Below are 12529 nucleotides of genomic sequence, written 5' to 3'. Positions count from 1 at the left end.
GCTTGGTCCCAGGGCATTGATGAAGGTCCGTGATTTGGGCTGAGACCAAAAAAAGTGTTGACCGTTGGTTGTGCTGGTTGTGCCCTGGCAGTGGGCAACAGTGATGTAAGAGGAATACTCTAATGATGACGAGCAGTGTGGCTCAGTGGAAAGAGCCCAGGTTTGGGAGTCAGAGGTCATGGGTTCTAATCCCGGCTCCACCACTTACCAGCTGTGTGACATTGGGCAAGTCATTTAACTTCTCTGGGCCTCAGTTCCCTCATCTGTAAAATGGGGATTGAAACTGTGAGCCCCCCATGGGACAACCTGATTACCTTGTAACCCCCCCAGTGCTTAGACCAGTGCTTTGCACGTTGTAAGAGTTTAATAAATTCCATAGTACAGTGCCTGGCACATAGTAAGTGCTTAAATGCCACAGTGATTGTTACTATTATCATTATTTTTATTGCAATCTCCCAAGCACGTACTACAGTGCTGGCATAGAGAAATCCTCAATAAATACCACTAACTGATATGAAAGTATGATATAATACATATGTTGTTTATATATAAATAAAAGACATAAACTGTATTTAAGGTCTTTAACGACAAGGATCACATCTATTAATTTTATCGTACTCTGCACATAATTGACACTCAATAAACATCAGCGATTGACCATGAAAAGGCATGAAAAGAATGATCATGCTTACGGGTGAGTTGATAATCTATTGCTGGCAACATTGCTTACGCAATTGGTTTAAGAATGCAGATTGAATTTCAAAATTTGGGGAGTGAAGAACAAATCAAACTTCAAGATAAGTAGATGAGAACAAATGGAGTAAAATCCATTTTCTGTGCAGTTTCCATATATCAGCAAGGCTTCAATTTAGTTGACTCAGAATTAAAATCAAATTCGGGACCTCATTTACTGTTAAGACTCTTCTACCTATCAAGAAAATCTTGTCAATGTAAAGAAAAATGTCTGTTTTGAATTCTAACATTGCCCTAAATAAAGAAAAAACTGAATTACTGATACAACATGAGGTAGTCAGGGGCTTCATAAAACTCCCATCACAATCAAAAGTCAGTTGCAATTATGTCCAACTTTCTTTGCCTGTCACCTTTTGAAAGTTTTTGGACATCATCAGCTACTTACGCAAATAATTGAAAATAATGGAATTCATCCCTCTTTAAATACCTCTTGGACACTTTAAAAGGCATATACTATTCAGGATTGAAAGGTGAATCCGTTCTTAATGGAGGTTAACGTATACTTGTGAGACCTTTGGTTGAAATGGAAATATCTTAAAGATGTTAAATCCATTGCAGTTTTTAATAGTATCATTCATGTGTAGGCTTAAGATTAACTGCACATTTCTGGGAAATGAATTCAGCGAGTTATCTTAAAAGATGAGTATCAGAAATGGAATGTGCCCTTGATTATTACTATTTTGTTTTCTCCCAGTTGGGGAGGACTTTCTTCTGCATCAACTGACCTTAAAATGACAGTTTCAGTCAATCGTGTTTATAGCGTGCCTATCATGTATATTGTGCTATACAAAGATTTCAGGAAGATGGAAGAGAATTACTAGACTCTCTTCTAAAGAAGCAGCATGGCTTAGTGGAAAGAGCCCGGGCTTGGGAGTCAGAGGTCATGGGTTCTAATCCTGGCCCTGTCACTTATCAGTTGTGTGACTTTGAGCAAATCATTTCACATCTCTGTACCTCAGTTCCCTCATCTGTAAAATGGGGATTAAGTCTGTGAGCCTTACATGGGGTGACCTGATTACTGTTTACCTATTCTGGCACTTAGAACAGTGCTTGGCACAAAGTAAGTGATTAACAAATGTCATCATCATTATTATTATTATTAGACATGGAGCTTGTCCTCAGTCTAACAGGGAAGACAGAATCTAAAATAAATCACAGATGTAGGAAGAAGAAAAGGGTTGTTATTGTTAGTTTGATGGTGAAACCCTTTACACTGCTCCTTTCCTGCCTTGTGGAGCTCTTTGCTAGAAGGTGTTTTGAAAAACACTTAGGATTTAATAGGGTCACATCTTATTTGAGAGGTAATTTTTTAGAAGAGCCCTTCATTGGTTAGGTTCACAAAATAATGCCTTTGGAAACAGTGTTTTCTATGGTACCAGAAGTATGATAAACTTTAACAATTCATCCAGATGCGATGCTACGGAGGGCAAGAAAAAGATAAGCAGCTGCGTGTCAGGAGAATCACTGTTTCACTGTTGTTTAATTAGGAAAGAAGGATATGGTCCACTACACACTGCACCTGTTTCCAGTCATCCTGCCTTTACAGTGAATCGTGACGGATTGTTCTTTGCCTCTCTGAAGAATCCCCAAGTGATGATTTAGACAAGGTATGAGTTGCGAGTATTTTCCTTTTCACAGATGGCTAGTAAATATTTTATATTTTTCCCTTAAGATTAGTGTCCAGTGCTTCCTACCAGGGGATACAGATGGCTCATTCAATTTTGTTGGGAAGCTTTCAACTGTGGCAGGAGCCAGCATTCAAACTGGTAACTGGGACAACCTAGAGCATATTAATGTTTCTTCATCGATATGCTAATTAGTGGAGTTAGCTACATCTTCAACACTCTCAACCAGCTGGTCTACGTCAGCTCTCTTGGCTTCCCATATAACACTCTTTGCTTCTCTCACATCCTCCCACCCTCACCTTCTAACTCTACCTGTTCTCTAATCTAACCTCTTACCCCTTCTGTCTCACAAGCCTGAAACTCTATTCCCACAAAAAAAATCTGCCAAACCACAGTTCTCCTCATAGCTAATCTGTTCCAGAGCCCTGACTTTAGTTTTTTTGCAGGGGGCAGTTGTTTGTTTGTTTTTTAAATGACAGATAGGTTCTCTGATTCCAACTGAGCCAAAATGCCCTTTCGGGACACTAATCGTCAATGGAAAATTTGGAAAGGTGAAGTCTCTCTACTACTTTCATTTATCTGTCCCCTAATCACCTGCACTTGATTCTACAGCCAATTGGCATGAGACCTTTTGGGCTAAAAAGAAGGGGATTTGGTGTAAGAAGATGTAAGGAACTAGGAGGTTGGGGAATTGATGTGTGAATGTATGATTGTGAGTGTATAGACTCCAAGAGAAGCAGCATGGCTCAGTGGAAAGAGCCCGGGCTTTAGAGTCAAGGGTCATGGGTTCAAATCCCAGCCCCGCCAATTGTCAGCTGTGTGACTTTGAGCAAGTCACTTCACTTCTCTGTGCCTCAGTTACCTCATGGGGTAAAATGGGGATGAAGACTGTGAGCCCCCCGTGGAACAAATTGATCACCTTGTAACCTCCCCAGTGCTTAGAACAGTGCTTTGCACATAGTAAGCACTTAATAAATGCCATTAAAAAAAAAGGTTGGGATACAAGGGAGATGCAACCGGGAACAGAGGAGCTGAGAACAATCTATCCCCTAGGAAGGAGAAGAAGTGTGGTCAGTGTCAATGAAAACAGAAAATTTATGAGGCCAAGACATCACTGGGCCCTCCCTCCTTTAGGAAGAGGCAGGATTTCTTTCTCCATTTTATTGTGAAAGTCAGAGGTTGTATGTATATTTATTTTCTCTATGGGTTTTCTGAGATATCCCCTCCACCCCCACTACACACACACACACACACACACACACACACACACACACACACACACACACACACACACACACAGACACGCACATCCCTTTGCTTTTACAATACAAATCACTGATAATCCATTAGAAAGAGATAAAAAAAGAAATGGCAAATTCCGAATGGTCCTACAAATATTCCTTAAAATGCACTCTAATTCCGCCAGTTATTTGGGGTTTATTTGAATCACTGGATTTTTTTTGTGTAGGTAATATATGTTGCCAACTTGTACTTCCCAAGCGCTTAGTACACTGCTCTGCACACAGTAAGTGCTCTATAAATACGATTGAATGAATGAATTTATTCAGGAATTTTCTCTGAGAGCATATTATTTCCCTTTGACTTTCCTCACAACTAGTAAATTCTGACACAGATGGATAGATGCCAGTATCGTGTGTAATGGAGCCTGAAAGGACCATTATTTACTTCCCTCTCAAACAGAGCAGCTGCACAATTTAGACTTGAACAGGGTGAAGGGTTGATGATCACTAAGAGTCTCCCGAAAGTAGATAAGCAAAAAGTAGAAAATCGGGACAATCACTCCTGCAGTTAGTCAGCAATAATCAAAGATCATGGCAATTCTTGAAACGCGGCTGTCAGGACAAATAGAGGTAGGATCTCCAACCCTACGACTGATGGCTAAGAAATTCTCTCCAATACTTATTCCCTTATAATTGTGGTGTTTGTTAAGCACTTACTGTGTGCCAGGCACTGTATTAAGAGCCGGAGTGGATACAAGCACATCGCATTGGACGCAGTCCCTGTCTCACGTGGAGTTCACAGTCTCAATCCCCATTTGACAGATGAGGTAACTGAGGCACAGAGAAGTGAAGCGACTTGCCTAAGGTCCCACAGCTACTTGTCCATATTTACTATTCTATTTATTTTGTTAATGATGTGCATCTAGCTTTAATTCTATTTGTTCTAACGACTTGACACCTGTCCACATGTTTTGTTTTATTGTCTGTCACCCCCTCCTAGACTGTGACCCCACTGTTGGGTAGGGACCGTCTCTATATGTCGCCAACTTGTACTTCCCAATCGCTTAGTACAGTGCTGTGCACACAGCAAACGCTCAATGAATACTATTGAATGAATGAAAGTGCTGGAGCCAGGATTAGAATATATAGGCTTGCCATTTTACACTTGAGAAGTTATAATAAAATGCAGGAAATGATAATATTTCAACACTTACAATCTCCTCTCTATAGCGTTCATCAGATAGGCTGGGCCTAATTTCCATGGTGCAGTCTTCTATGCCCACCATCACTCAGGGCTTTGGTGGACAGAGGTTTGTGGGGCAGGGAGTCTGGTCTATGTCAGGTGTGTTGTTCTGACCAGCTCACGAAAGTTGTCCCTCTCTGATGGCAAGCCAAGTCTCCAGAAAGGAAAGCGAGAGGGAAGAAGCTTAAAAAGAGAAGCAGCATGGCTCAGTGGAAAGAGCCCGGGCTTGGGAGTCGGAGGTCATGGGTTCTAATCCTGGCTCTGCCACTTGTCAGCTGTATGACTTTGGGCAAGTCGCTTCACTTCTCTGCGCCTCAGTTACCTCATCTGTAAAATGGGGATTAAGACTGTGAGCCCCATGTGAGACAATCTGATTACCTTATATACCCCCGGTGCTAAGAACAGCGTTTGGCACACAGTAAGCGCTTAGCAAATGCCATTATTATCATTATGTACCGTTCACTGTACTGAGCACTGGGGTTTTTATGGTATTTATTAAGTGCTTACTATGTGTCAGGTGCTTTATTAAGTACTGGGATTGATACCGTCAAATCCGGTTGGACACAGTCCGTGTCCCACATGGGGTTCACAGTCCTAAAATCCGTTTTCCAGATGAGGTAACTGAGGCCCAGAGAAGTGAAGTGACTTGCCCAAGATCACACAGCAGATGAGTGGCAGAAACGGGATTGGAACCTGAGGTCCTTCTGACTCCTTTGCCCGTGGTCTATCCACTAGGCCACACTGCTTCTCAAGTTATGTGACTTGCCCAAAGTCAGACAGCAGGCAAGTGGTCACAACCACCTTTCTTTCTCCCAGGTTCCATGGGGCTAATATAAGTAGGAGGGAGAATAGGTATTGAATCCATTTTACATATGAGGAAACTGAGGCCCAGAGACGTTATGTGGTATTTGTTCAGCACTTACTATGTTCCAGGCACTGCATTAAGTGCTGGGATAGACACAGTCAAATCAAGTGCAACACAACCCGTGTCCCACATGGGGCTCATGGTCTTAAGCCCCATTTTGCAGATGAAGTAATTCAAGCATGTAGAATTTAAATGATTTACCTGAGGTCACACAGCAGACCAGTGGTGGAGCCGGGATTAGAACCCAAGGTCCTTCTGACTCCCAGGCTCCTGCTCTATCCGCTAGGCCATACTGCTTTTCAAGTTAAGTGACTTGCCCAAGGTCACACAGCAGGCAAGTGGCCACCCCCATCTTTCCTTCTTCTTCTCCCAAAGACACCATCTTTCCCCACCTTTCCTGGTTCCCAGTACAGTTTTCCTACCTCTCCTTGGCACACCCCAAACTTGCGTCCATTCCATCCCGGCTCCCTGCAGGCCTCCTTTTCACTGTCTCCACACCTCTGTGCTCTCTGGCATAACCGTCCTCGATACCTGGACCGGTTTCTTCCGTTGTTGTTGGTTTTTGACTTTTTTCCCTTTAAATCCGTGAGTGTGTCATCCCTCTCACTTCCCCCCGTTGCCCTTCCCTTGCTGGCAGCCATTCTCCCCACCTGTATATGTTGTACAGATTTATTACTCTATTTATTTTATTTGTACATATTTACTATTCTATTTAATTTGTTAACAATGTGCATTTAGCTCTTATTCTATTTGTTCTGACGACTGTCCACATGTTTTGTTTTGTTGTCTGACTTCCCCTTCTACTATATCTATATATATACGTATAGATGTTTGTACATATTTATTACTCTATTTTACTTGTACATATCTATTCTATTTATTTTATTTTTTTAATATGTTTGGTTTTGTTCTCTGTCTCCCCCTTCTAGACTGTGAGCCCACTGTTGGGTAGGGACCGTCTCTATACGTTGCCAACTTGTACTTCCCAAGCGCTTAGTACAGTGTTCTGCACACAGTAAGCGCTCAATAAATATGATTGATTGATTCTAGACTGTGAGCCCATTGTTGGGTAGGGACCGTCTCTACATGTTGCTGACTTGGACTTCCCAAGCGCTTAGTACAGTGCTCTGCACACAATAAGCGCTCAATAAATACGATTGAATGAATGAATGACTGTGAGATCCTTGAGAGTCGGAATTCATTCAATCATATTTATTGAGCGCTTACTGTGTGCAAAGCACAGCACTAGGTGCTAGAGAGAGTACAATATAAAAATAAATACACACATTCCCACCCACAACGAGCTCCCCGTCTGGAGGGGGAGACAGACAATAATGTAAAATAAATAAATAGATAAATTACAGATATATATACAGGTCTAAATATACGTGCTGTGGGGAAGGGAGGGAGGGTGAATGAAGGAGCAAGTCGGAGTGGCGCAGAAGGAAGTGGGAGAAGAGGAGAGGAGGGCTTCTTGGAGGAGATGGGCCTCCAATAATTCAGGGAAGGAAATGTGAAGTGACTAAATAATCCTGGGCAGGCAGTGTGGTCTAGTGGATAAAGACTTGCGACGGGCAGTTCTGAGGCCATATTCAGCGCACCCCTGCCCCCCACCCGACTCACCTCACCCCCGGCCTTCCAGCTCCACAGAACTTATGCATATAGCCATAATTTATGTATTTATACTGCTGTCTTTATCCCCCTCTGGACTGTAAGCTCACTGTAAGCAGGGAATGTGTCAGTTGTAGTGTCGTGTTGTAATAATAATAGTAATTGTGGTATTTTTAAGTGTTTACTATGTTCCAGGCACTGTACTAAGCGCTGGGGTGGATACTAGCAAATCGGGTTGAACACAGTCCCTGTCCCATGTGGGGCTCACAGTCTCAATCCCCATTTTACAGCTGAGATAACTGAGGCACAGAGAATAATAATAATAATAATAATAATGATGATGATGATGATGGCATTTATTAAGCGCTTACTCTGCGCAAAGCACTATTCTAAGCACTGGGGAGGTTACAAGGTGATCAGGTTGTCCCATGGGGGGCTCACAGTCTTAATCCCCATTTTACAGATGAGGGAACTAAGGCACAGAGAAGTTAAGCGACTTGTCCAAAGTCACACAGCTGACAATTGGCGGAGCCGGGATTTGAACCCATGACCTCTGACTCCAAAGCCCAGGCTATTTCCACTGAGCCATGCTGCGTACTCCCCCAAGCACTCAGTACAGTGCTCTGTCCACAGTAAATGCTCAATAAATATGATAGATGATGAAGCATAGGCTTGGGAGTCAGAGGGCCTGGGTTCTAAACTCAGCTCCTCTACTTGCTTTCTGTGTAGTCTTGGACAAGTCACTTAACTTCTCTGTGCCTCCATTTCCTCAGCTGTAAAATGGTGATTTATATGCTTCTTTCCCCTCCTACGTGACTGTGAGCCCCATGTGGGATAGGGAATGTGTCCCACCTGATTAACTCGGATCTTCTCCAGTGCTTAAAAAAGTGCCTGACACATAGTAAACCCTGAATAAATGCCATTAAACAAGCAAACAAACAAAAAGCAGTAGCATGGCCACTAAGTTCTAAAGGTAAAATTTGTTTTTAAAAGTTGGAGGCATTGGGGACTGGGTTTGCTCAAAAGCGTCAGGGTCTGGTGGTGGTGGAAATATACGAATAGATGCAAGTAAAGGGGAGTGCGCTTAATACAATGCCCTGCACATAGTAAGTGCTCAATAAAGCCACTAATATATTGGTAAGGTGGTGTGGAAGGGACAGGTTGGGACTAAATAACCTATTGACTTCCCAAATGTGGAAATTTGGGTACAGTGCTTACTAATGGGGAATTTGATGATAAAGCATTTTCAGGATTAGTCAAAGTAGATAATTGAATGTACAGTGGAATAACATTTATTAGTGTTTGTAGGTGTGTGCACGTTTGTGTAATACAGATATGTATGATATATAATATATTGATGAGAAGCAGCATGGCTCAGTGGAAAGAGCATGGGCTTTGGAATCAGAGGTCGTGGGTTCAAATCTCAGCTTCGCCAACTGTTAGCTGTGTGACTTTGGGCAAGACACTTAACTTCTCTGGGCCTCAATTACCTCATCTGTAAAATGGGGATTAAAACTGTGAGCCCCCCATGGGACAATCTAATCACCTTGTAACCTCCCCAGCACTTAGAACAGTGCTTTGCACATAGTAAGCGCTTAACAAATGCCATCATTATTATTATTACATACGTGTGTTTATGTGTGTGTATGTGTACGTGTATGTGCGTACACACACACACACCCCAGAATCTCGAGGATGGGTATGAATATGTTTATGTGGTTTACAGTTGCTTATGTGTAATGATCTGAGAGAGGAGCACCAGTAAAATCTGTACATAAAAACTCTTCATGGTTCCATGACAACCCAGTGAAAATCACTGCCCCATGAAATTAAAATAAAAGCAGTATATTCCATTCAGATCACAATATTCCCCTCAAACAAAACCTCCTAACTATTAGCTTCCATGCTTTTCATCATCTGTCTTTCTCTCTTTCTTATGTTTTCTACTGTCCTGGCACAGCCCAGCTCACAATCTTTGCTCCTCCCAAGGTGACTTTAAATTGTTCCTGTCTTGGGACTCTGTCGCTTCCAAACGATGACTTTCTCCCTGCCTGGATTTCCTCCCCCCTCCAGTCTGCCAAAACACTTCCCATCCAGCTTGAAAGCTCCAAAATAATCCCCCCAAGGAATGTTCTATGACTCCCCCTTGACCAATCAATCAATCAATCATATTTATTGAGCACTTACTGTGTGCAGAGCATTGTACTAAGCACTTGGGAAGTACAAGTTGGCAATATATAGAGACAGTCCCTACCCAACAGTGGGCTCACAGTCTATACGCTGTTCCAAAAGTCACCTAAGCACTTAAGGGTAAATCCGTTTATTATTTGTAATAAATTCACAATTGCTAACTTTAAAAAACAATCTATACTTATGCTCTTCCTTTTATCTGGGAACATTTTTGGTGATTTTTGCTCATTAGTCTACTTGTTAGATGGTGAGCACCTTAATGATAGAATTTATTAAGTGCTTACTAGATGCCAAGAGCTTAGTACAGTGCTCTGCACACAGTAAGTTCTCAATAAATGATTGAATGAATGCCAAGCGCTGTATTAAGTGCTGAGGTCTGTAAAAGAGAATCAGATCAGACGTATTTCCTGTCCCATGTGGTTGCTATTGCAATCTAGATGGGTGGAACTGCAGATACATTCTCCTTATTTTACAGAGAAAGAAACAGAGTTTAAGTGGCATGCGCAAGGTCATAATAACCTTGGCTACAGTTTAGCAAGTAGCTAAACTGAGATTATGATGATGATGATTATTATTATACTACTATATGTTAAGCACTTACTATGAATCAATCACTGTTCCAAATGCTGTCTTGGGTGCAGTGTCTTGGAAACTGAGGCACAGAGCAGTTAAGTGACTTACCTGAGGTCAAGCATCAGACATGTGGCAGAGCCAGGATTAATAATAGTAATGATAATAATAACAATAATTTTGTTACTTGTTAAGCGCTTACTATGTGCCAAGCACTGTTATATGTGCTGGGGGTGATACAAGCTGATCAGGTTGTCCCACGTGGGGCTCACAGTCTTAATCCTCATTTTACAGATGAGGGAACTGAGACACAGAGAAGTGAAATGACTTGCCCAAAGTCACACAGCTGACAAGTGGCAGGGTCGGGATTAGAACCCATGACCTCTGAATCCCAAGCCCGCGTTCTTTCCTCTGAGCCACGCCGCTTCTGTAGTCTCCTGATTCCCAGACCTAGGCTCTTTCCACTAGGATAAACTGGAATGCTTAGCTTCTTTGGGTTGTATATATGTTAGTCCCAGATGCCTCGTGTCCAGAAAGTAATGAATTTGTGCTTAATAAATTTTGCTGATGATATGATGACCAATGAAGTATTTTACCTTAGTGAAAATGGGCAACATTTCCTTGAAGTCCAGGCATATAATGTATTAACCGCAGAAGCCTGTTCATAATAAAGATGCACAGCCTATCATATCCCTCTCACAATATTGATTGATTTTAAATTCTATATTTCTCATCAATAGCTTGATAATTACATTATCTGGTAGAGCAGATGTCATAATCTTAAGATTTGTTGGTTTATGTATTGAAGTTAATGATTTTTTTTAGATGCATCAGAGAAAGGGAAAAAACACATTTGGTACAAAGTAAATGTTTAACAGGTAACACTGAAAAGGAGAGTCCTTTAATGAAGCAAATTATTCGTTCGGTCCTTCATTCATTCATTCAATCATATTTATTGAGCACTTACTGTGTGCAGAGCACTGTACTAAGCGCTTGGGAAAGTACAAATCGGCAACATATAAAGATGGTCCCTACCCAACAACAGGCTCACAGTCTTGAAGGGGGAGACAGACAAAAAAACAAAACAAGTAGACAGGTGTCAGTGCCATCAGAATAAATTGAATTATAGTTTTATATATATAATTATATATAATATATATATATATATTATATCTAATATATCTGGATATATTATATCCAGTCGGGATAAGATGAGAGATTGAACCAGCAAGGTAGCAGTTTGGATGGAGAGGAAAGGGCGGATCTTGGCGATGTTGTGGAGGTGAGACTGGCAGGTTTTGGTGATGGATTGGTTGTGTGGGGTGAACGAGAGAGTGGAGTCAAGGATTTATTCATTCTATCGTATTTATTGAGCGCTTACTTTGTGCAGAGCACTGTACTAAGCGCTTGGGAAGTACAAATCAGCAACATATAGAGACAGTCCCCACCCAAAAATGGGCTCACAGTCTAGATGACACCAAGCTTGTGGGACGGGATGGATGGTAATGCCGTCTACAGTGACGGGAAAGTTAGGGAGAGGACAGGTTTGGGAGGGAAGATAAGAAGTTCACTCTTGGACATATTGAGTTTTAGATGGCAAGCAGACATTCAGATGGAGGTGTTCTGAAGGCAGGAGACACGAGCCTGGAGGGAGGGAAAGAGAATAGGGGTGGAGATGTAGATTTGGGTTTCATCAGCATAGAGAAATTAAAGATATATGAAAGGATCATTGGTCTTTAAGAAGTAGATGCATGTATTTCTAGGAAACTTGTGAATGGGATTTTGGTCCGTGATTTGCTGATGCAATATTCTATAACTGACTCCATCAATGATTTGCTGTGTGACCTTTGGAAAACCACTTAAGCTTCTCAGCAGGCCCTCCTTTAAAATGGAAGTAGTAATGCCCTCACACATCTCCTAAGGATACCATGAGGATTAGTCGGTGCCCATTCATGTCTTCTGAGGGCAGTGGAATTTTTTATAGATACCTTTAATGTAGGAAATTCCAGGTTTTGCTGGAATCTGCCCAGGAGGAATTTAACATTAAGGAGAAGCGCCCTTTAAAGAGGATCCACATCTTTTTGTGGCCTGAACCCAGGGATCTCTACTGTCAGCGTGTCAGTGTGAAGTACAAAGAGTATTTCATCACCAACCCTGTTCTTGCTCTCCCTCTGCAACTCTGGGAGTGAATGAGTTCTCCAAGGGAATGGGTATAGAGGGAAAATATCCAGCCCATATTTCATTCTGCTTGCCTGGATCACTTTTCTACAAAAAAGTTCCATCCATGTTTCCCCACTCCTCAGGAACGTCCAGTGGTTGTCCATCCACCTCTTAATCAAACACATCTGTACATATCTGTAATTTGATTTATTTGTATTAATGTCTGTCTCTCTCCCCCCACCCCTATTCTGTAAGCTTGGGACTATCACTG

Source organism: Tachyglossus aculeatus, chromosome X1, assembly GCF_015852505.1.
Source record: "Tachyglossus aculeatus isolate mTacAcu1 chromosome X1, mTacAcu1.pri, whole genome shotgun sequence".
NCBI lineage: Eukaryota > Metazoa > Chordata > Mammalia > Monotremata > Tachyglossidae > Tachyglossus > Tachyglossus aculeatus.
Note: the sequence above shows the minus strand (reverse complement) of the source record.